Here is an 8,442-nt window from a genome sequence, read left to right on the forward strand (position 1 = left end):
GGGAGGGGAGAAGGATTAGGGTAGGGTGTCGACCGGGCTGAGGGGGTCCACCGACTGGCAGGAGGGAGAGCGGGACAATCCCGTATGAATTGTCTCAAGTGAGCAGTGCGCCTGAAGATATGTGGAAACACAGTGGGGGAAGGATAAGGTCAGGGTGGATAGTGAGTTCTTTTAGAATAATGGGGGTCCCGACCAGGCTGGGGCCTTGAAAGGCACCCCCGCCTTGGATGAGTACTGGGGTCAGAACGGTTGCTTTTTTTATCTGTCTGTTTTTGGTTCACCTTTGGCTACTGCCCAGGTTCGGCATGTTCTGGATATATTTGCTTTGCTCTGTTACATCCTGAAATGGTGGACAGGACAAAGGGTTGTTCCTGGGTATCTCCTTCAGATTGTTTATAGATAGATGATAATAAAGTAGGAAATGAAAGACTTGCCCAAATCGTTCTAATAGGAACGTAGTCTGCGTACCCCTATGTGGTTGCAAGCTATGTGGTACATGCCTCCGGTAGGGTCGCCCATGCCAGTCAGATCAAATCCGTAGGACCAGATTTAATACATTCTTAGGCAGGATGAGCTCATTAGCCTTCTGGCAGTCATCCTAGGAGAAGGACAACTCTAATCCCAAACCCGGGCAGATGGAGCTCGCTTAGCCCTGTAAGGCCATCCATCTAAGAGAAGGTCACTCTAATCAAACCTACATCCTGAGGACCTCACTGCCACCATCCAAGCTTGCTCGGCCCTGGCAGACGAACCTTAGGATTAAAGGGTGGGTTCAGTTCCGCGCATACTGCATCTTACCTAAAAAATCCATTGTGCAGGCTTGAAGGCTTTACCCTCATGCAAAACGTCCTGTAGCGATGGGCGAGGGTCGAAACGGCAGGTGAAAGGTGCACTGGAAGCCGCAGACCCAACCCTGCATGCAAGCAGTTCAGGATATTGGTCATTTGAGACTGACCGGAGATGACAGTCTCTTGGGGCAGCACCCTAAACGACCAAGCAGCCTTTTCAAGGACAGCACTGCTTGCTCCACTCAGAGAGGGGCCTAGAAAAGGTGGCCTAAACAAAACTCATCTCCACCTTCACCTGGTTGGTTAACTGCAGGCCAACAGGTATCTTCTTCCAATGCGGTCGCACAAAGATCAAAAGACAAAGCCATGCACCTGCCTCCAAAGGTGTACCTAAATTAACTCTAGCATGTTGGAACATCAGAACCATGCTCGATTCTGTGGATAGCGGACGTCCTGAGCGTCGGTCTGCCCTAATTGCCCATGAACTAGCTCGTCTCAACATCGACATTGCCGCTCTCAGTGAAGTTCGCCTTCATGAAGAAGGCAGCCTCAGAGAACATGGTGCCGGTTACACACTCTTTTGGTCAGGTAAGCCCAGAACTGAAAAACATCTCTCAGGAGTCGGTTTCATGATCAAAAACTCTATTCTTCCTAAACTCGAAAATCTGCCAACAGGTCACTCTGACCGCATTATCTCTCTACGCCTTCCACTAAACAACAAGCAACATGTTGTCCTCTTTAGTATATATGCCCCAACTCTCCAAGCTGACCCTGCTGAAAAAGATAAATTTTACACTGACCTGCGCCTCCTTACCCAAAAGGTGCCTGCAGATGATAAGATCATTATCCTTGGTGATTTCAACGCCAGAGTAGGTAAGAATTTTGAAGCCTGGAAAGGAGTATTAGGCAAGCATGGTGTTGGAAACTGCAACGATAATGGTCGACTTCTGCTAGAATTCTGTGCAGAGCAACAGCTCACCATCACTAATACTATCTTTCAGTAGAAAGATAGTTTGAAGACAACCTGGATGCATCCCCGTTCTAAGCATTGGCACCTCATTGATTATGTCTTGGTGCGACAGAGAGATGCCCGCGATGTCCACCATACCCGCGTGATGCCCAGTGCAGAATGCCAAACAGACCATCGGCTTGTGCGCTGTAAACTCAATTTCAATCTCAAATTCAAACCTAAAAGGGGCAGCATCCCAAGGAGAAGACTCCAAGTTAACAATCTCCAATCAGCCACAGTAAGAGACAGATTCCAGGCAAACCTTCAAACTAGGCTCGAAAACCATTCCACAGATTCTGCAGATTCCTCTCCTGAAACAATTTGGCACCATATTAAAAACAGCATCCTGCAATCCTCCAAAGAATCCTTAGGGTTCTCCCTCAAGAAGAACAAGGACTGGTTTGATGAAAACAATCAAGAAATCCCGGATTTGTTGAGGAAGAAGAGAACTGCCCACCAAACACACCTTGCACTGCCATCCTGTCACGCTAGAAAAATGACCTTTTGTCTTGCATGCAGCAAGCTCCAACAGAAACTCCGTGACATCCAGAACAAGTGGTGGATTGATCTAGCTGAAAAAACTCAATTATGCGCAGATTCGGGAGATCACACAGGATTCTATGAGGCCCTGAAAACAGCATACGGGCCTACATACCAAGTCCAAAGCCCTCTACTCAGCGCCGATGGTCAAATGCTTCTAACAGATAAAACCTCCATTCTGAATCAATGTTCTGAACACTTTCAGACTCTCTTCAGTACCAACCGTTTAGTCCAAGATTCAGCAATTCAGTCCATCACACAACAACTGGTGAAATATGAATTGGATACTGCCCCCACTTTAGGAGAAACCCTCAAGGCCATACAGCAGGTGAAAATCGGCAAGGCAGCTGGGGTTGATGGAATTCCACCCGAAGTCTGGAAACATGGGGGCCTTGCACTCCATACCAAATTTCACAAGTTTGTGCTGCGCTGCTGGGAACTAGGCGAGCTACCATCAGACCTTCGAGATGCAGTCATTATCACTTTGTATAAGAAGAAAGGAACTAAATCTGATTGCTCAAATTACCGTGGTATTACTCTGCTCTCCATTGCTGGCAAAATCCTGGCAAGAATACTCTTGAACAGACTAATACCCACTATTGCAGTAGGAATTCTTTCTGAAAGTCAGTGTGGTTTCAGAGCCAACAGGAGTACCACAGACATGGTATTTGTCCTCAGACAACTGCAAGAGAAGTGTAGGGAACAGAACAAAGGTCTCTATGTAACCTTTGTCAACCTCACCAAGGTTTTCGATACTGTGAGCAGGAAAGGTCTGTGGCAGATTTTGGAACGTTTAGGATGTCCCCCTAAATTCCTTAAAATGATCATCTCACTCCATGAGGATCAGCACGGCCAAGTCAGATATGGCAATGCACTTTCTGAACCCTTTCTAATAAAGAATGGTGTGAAACAAGGCTGCGTTCTTGCTCCAACCCTATTCACACTCTTTTTCAGCATGATACTCCAAAGACCACGGCAGACCTCGATGATCAGGACAGTATCTACTTTCGATACCGTACTGATGGAAGCCTACTCAACCTAAGGCGACTGAAGGCCCACACCAAGACCTTAAACCATCTTGTCCGGGTGCTGCTTTATGCTGATGACACCGCCCTTGTTGCCCACACAGAAGCAACTCTGCAGCGTTTAACATCCTGCTTTGCAGATGCTGCTGAGCTTTTTGGGCTGGAAGTCAACTTAAAGAAGACGGAAGTTCTCTATCAACCAGCACCTCAGGAAGCCTTCCATCATCCCCATATCACCATTGGCCAGTCAGAGCTTAAATCAGTCCAGCACTTTACTTACCTAGGTAGCCTCATCTCCTCAGATGGTAAGATTGATGGGGAGATAGACAAGAGGTTAGCAAAGGCATATAGTGCTTTTGGAAAACTCCATAAAAGAGTATAGCGTAGTAAACACTTGAAGAAAAGCACCAAGATCATTGTTTACAAAGCCATAGTGTTGTCTACTCTCTTATACGGTTCCAAATCATGGGTCGTCTACCGCCACCACCTGCGACTCCTAGAACGCTTCCATCAACGCTGCCTCCGTACAATCCTAAACATCCACTTGTCAGATTATGTGACCAATACATCTGTTTTAGAACAAGCAGCAGTCACTAGCATTGAGACCATGTTGCTGAGAACTCAGCTGTGCTGGGCAGGGTACGTCTCAAGGATGAAGGATCACCGCCTCCCTAAGATCTTGCTTTACGGTGAACTTGCCTCCGCAAGCGAGGAGCCCCGAAGAAAAGATACAAGGACTCCCTGAAACAACACCTCAGCCTAGGCCACATTGATCATCATAACTGGTCTACTCTGGCCTCAAATCAGGAGGCCTGGAGACACACCATCTACAACACTGCCATTTCCTTTGAGAACGCACGCAGGATCACTCTCGAGGAGAAAAGACAACGCAGAAAGAATCGTATCCTGCTGAATACACCACCTAAGGAGTCTTTCTGCTGTGCCTTTTGCAATCGGATATTTCTATCTTGTATTGGCCTCATAAGCCACCAGCGTGCCTGTAATAAACGTGGATAGAGTCTTCCTAAATCTTCGTTCGTGAAGCCTAGCCATGATGATTTCAGGGGATTGTTCATAGTACATAATAAACATGTTTTGTGCAAAGAACCCCGGTCTTTTTTAAAATGCAGTTTAACTTGAGAAGTTTGTAAATCAGATAGCAATACAAGAAATGAACATACATATTTTATAACAATCTTCAAACTTTTGCTGGTGAAAATTGTATATCAGGTGTCTTCAGTATTTAATGAGAATTTAGGCTGAATAAAACCATTGATAGAACTCGATAGGAAAGTCAGACATTAATTTCAGAACATACAAGCAATGCTTTTTCATAGCATGGAAAGGACCTTGAAAGGTCATCTAATCCAACCCCTCTGCAATGAGCAGGGACAACTTCAAATTGATCAGGTTGCTCAGAGCCCTGTCCAACCTGACCTTGAATGTTTCCAGGGATGGGGCATCTGCAGCCTTTCTGAGCAACCCATTCCAGTGTTTCACCACTCACATCACAAAAAAATTCTTCCTTATTATCGACAATGAAGGAATGGGACTGCACACACACACAATTCCATTTTCGGGATTCTCCACAGATCTCTCTCTGCGTTCCCCTTTTATTAACCTCTTTGGGTAAACAGCACCTGGTGTTGCCATTCAGTTAACTAGAATTCCCAAAACTTTGGTGACCTGATGTTTTGATTTCATGCATTCAAACACTACCATTCTGTGATTGTTTTCAATCACAGTATAAACCATGCATGCTATCATGCAGACCAATAAGTGGTTTTCCACTTTGAGAACACAGCACTCTCTTTGTCAAAACACCAGTCACAGTCAACCCACCTTTTTGGTTCTAATTAAGTGAATGCAGGTGCAGCTGGCCCAGCTTGTTCCCACACCTTATATCTAGTTTGAATCTACCCTCTTTTAGTTTAAAAACGTTCCCCCTTGTCCTATCTCTACAGGCCCTATTCTTTATTTTCCTTTTTTAAATTTATTTTAAAGCAGAAATGGGTCTTCTCATGCAACAGTTTTAAAGTATTTAACAGTATTTAAAGAAATTTACAGCAAGGGTGAATGACTAAAGACAGAAGCATCTGAGAGTGTTAAAAAAAGTGAAGGAAAGAGTGTGAGAGTGCATGAGAAAAAATCTGCTGTCCTCCAGGATAGGTCTTCCAGTCTTCTTGTAATGGCCTCTCAGTTTCTTGACTGTCCTTTTGTAATCAGAGTGTTTTCACTGATGTGTGTGCTGAGCCTGATTTTGATTATTGTTTGCAAGATTAACCAACCAATTGCAAACACCACAGAGGAACATGCTCCTAGGCAGTTGATCCCTGGGTGGCAGGGTGTATGGGAGGATTGTGGGCAGGTGCTTAGGGCCATTATCACCTCAAATAGCCTGGGATTCTATGCCTGAACAGGCATGTAATCCTGTTGAATTGGTACATCAGGGGATCAGGCTTGACCAACATGACTTTATGAAAGGCAGATCCTGCTTGACAAACCTGATCTCCTTCTATGACAAGGTGATCCACGTAGTGGATGAGGGAAAGGCTGCAGATGTTGTCTACCTAGACTTTAGTAAAGCCTTTGAGATGGTGTATTCATGCTTAATTAGATGCTGACATTTTTGGTCTGCGTTTTGACCCAGCCACCTGTGAGAGTCTGTTCTTTGCCTGCCAAGTTATGTGAAAACAAGCACTGATAAACAAGAACTTCATCCTTGAAGGAAGCATCTTGTATAAACTGAAATTAATTGGTGACTGGCTATTGGCTGACGGCCCTCCAAGGACATTTGAAGGAGAAAGTGAAGAGGAGGAGGATGAAGTAAGCCCCCAGACTCATTTAGAAAAGACCCCCCTGATGTGCAGCACGCAGGTGCAGGAGAAATTCCAATGTACACACATATGCGCAGAAGAGGTACCACTTACATAACAGAGGGAGGGACTGAAGGCCTCTAGCTGGGCAGTGCTGGCCACACCTGCCCAGGTAGATGTCATAGGTTAATTGTATAAAAGCAGATAGCTCTTGCTGGGAGCGGAACTCAAACTTCACATGGAGGACAACGTTGCCTTTGCTGGGATGCCCGCCATTTTGTGAACCTGCTGACGCTCCAGGGATGCAGCTTCTACTATGGGTAATTCTAAGCATTCTGGGGTTGGTAAGACAACCTCAGAAATAATGCCTGAGTCAGTGGGGGGTTGTCTTGGGGGCTTGTTTCCCTTCTCTTTCCTGTCTTTTGGCTTCTTGTTTTGTTGGCTACTTCATTGTAATAAATGTTGTTTTGTTGAACTTTCAGTGGTGTACTGGTTTCAGTTTCAGCAATCTCCCTGCTACAGATGGTCTCCCATAGCATTCTCCTGGAGATACTGGATGCTCATGTCTTGAACAGGTGCATTGTTTGCTGGGTAAAAACTGGCTGATGGCCAGGCCCAGAGTGGTGGTGAATGGCTTTAAATTCAGTTGGCAGCTGGTCACAGGTGGTGTTCCCCAGGGCTCAGTTTTGGTGCCAGTCCTGTTTAACATTTTCAGTGATAACCTGGACAAGGGGATCAAGTGCAGCCTAAACAAGTTCACAGGTGATGAAAAGCTGAGCAGGAGTGTTGATTTGCTGGAGCGTAGGAAGGCTCTGCAGAGGGATCTGGACAGGCTGGATCAATGGGCCGAGGCCCATTGTAGGAGGTTCAACAAGGCCAAGTGCTGGGTCCTGCACTTGGGTCACAACAACCCCTGCAGCACTACAGGTTTGTGGAAGAGTGACTGGAAAGCTGCTCGGTGGGAAAGGATGTGGGTATGTGAGTCAACAGCCAGCTGAACATGAGCCAACAGTGTGCCCAGGTGGCCAAGAAGGCCAATGGCATCCTGGCTTGTATCAGCAATAGTGTGGCCAGCAGGACTAGGGAGGTGATCATTCCACCTGTACTTGGCACTGATGTGTCTGCACCTTGAATACTGTGTCTAGTTCTGAGCCCCTCAGTACAAGGACATTGAGGTGCTGGAGCATGTCCAGAGAAGAGCAACAAAGCTGGTGAAGGGTCTGGAGCACAAGTGTTATGAGGAGTGGCTGAGGGAACTAGGGTTATTTAATCTGGAGAAAAGGAGGCTGAGGGGAGACCTTTATCACTCTCTACAACTACCTGAAAGGAGGTTGAAGTGAGGTGAGTGTCAGTCTTTTCTCCCGGGTAACAAGTGACAGGAAAAAAGGAAATGACCTCAAATTGCACCAGGGAAGGTTTCGATTGGATATTAGGAAAATTTTTTTCACAGAAAGGGTTGTCAAGCATTGAAATAGGCTACCCAGGGAAGTGGTTGAGTCACCATTGCTGGAAGTATTCAAAAGGCATGTGGATATTATGTATGGCCAGTCTTTGCAAATGAAGATTTTGGGAAAGGTCTTTACCCTTCGAGCCTGCGCAGTGGATTTTATTTTAGGTGAGACACAGTGTGCGCTGAGCTGAGCCCACCCTTTAATCCTAAGGTTCATCTGCTGGGGCTGAGCGAGCTTGGACAGTGGCAGTGAGGTCCTCAGGACGTAGGTTTGTTTAGAGTGACCTTCTCTTAGATGGATGGCCTTACAGGGCTGACGAGTTCCATCTGCCCGGGGGAGTTTCCCTGACCGGGAATCGAACCCGGACCGCAGCAGTGAGAGTGCTGCATCCTAACCACTAGACCACCAGGGGTCCCCCATGTGGATATGGCACTTAGGGATATGGTTTAGTGGTGAACATGGTGGTACTGGGTTAACAGTTGGACTTAATGATCTCAGAGGTCTTTTCTAACCTTAACAATTCTATGATGCTATGATTCTGGCATTTGAAGGAGGAGAGTCTTGCCTGCACCAATGGAACACAGCAAGTCTCCACAGCAAACTGCTCTGGTAGACATAATCTGAGTGAAGGATTGTGCTGGGAGACCATAAGGAGCTTCCCGAAAACTGGCAAAACTGTGAAGCTAGTGCAGAGGGAGAGAGAGGGTGCCCCAGTCCCCCTCCCCAGTGCAGGAAGTGTTGAGACCCTGGCGAGCAGCAGCACTGACTCAGTGTAGGCAGGGCCAGTAGTGAAGATGGCCAAACCTCACCTGT

The 8,442-nt window shown here is 46.5% G+C and overlaps 1 non-coding gene across 1 annotated transcript; it reads right to left on the reverse strand.

The window, feature by feature from the left end:
• Positions 1-7,969: 7,969 nt before the first annotated feature.
• TRNAE-CUC lies at positions 7,970-8,041 on the reverse strand. Its single transcript has one exon. It is a non-coding gene; the product is annotated as a tRNA-Glu (tRNA).
• Positions 8,042-8,442: the final 401 nt, after the last annotated feature.

This window comes from Corapipo altera, unplaced genomic scaffold, assembly GCF_003945725.1.
Source record: "Corapipo altera isolate COAL_440 unplaced genomic scaffold, ASM394572v1 61148, whole genome shotgun sequence".
Classification (NCBI taxonomy): Eukaryota; Metazoa; Chordata; class Aves; order Passeriformes; family Pipridae; genus Corapipo; species Corapipo altera.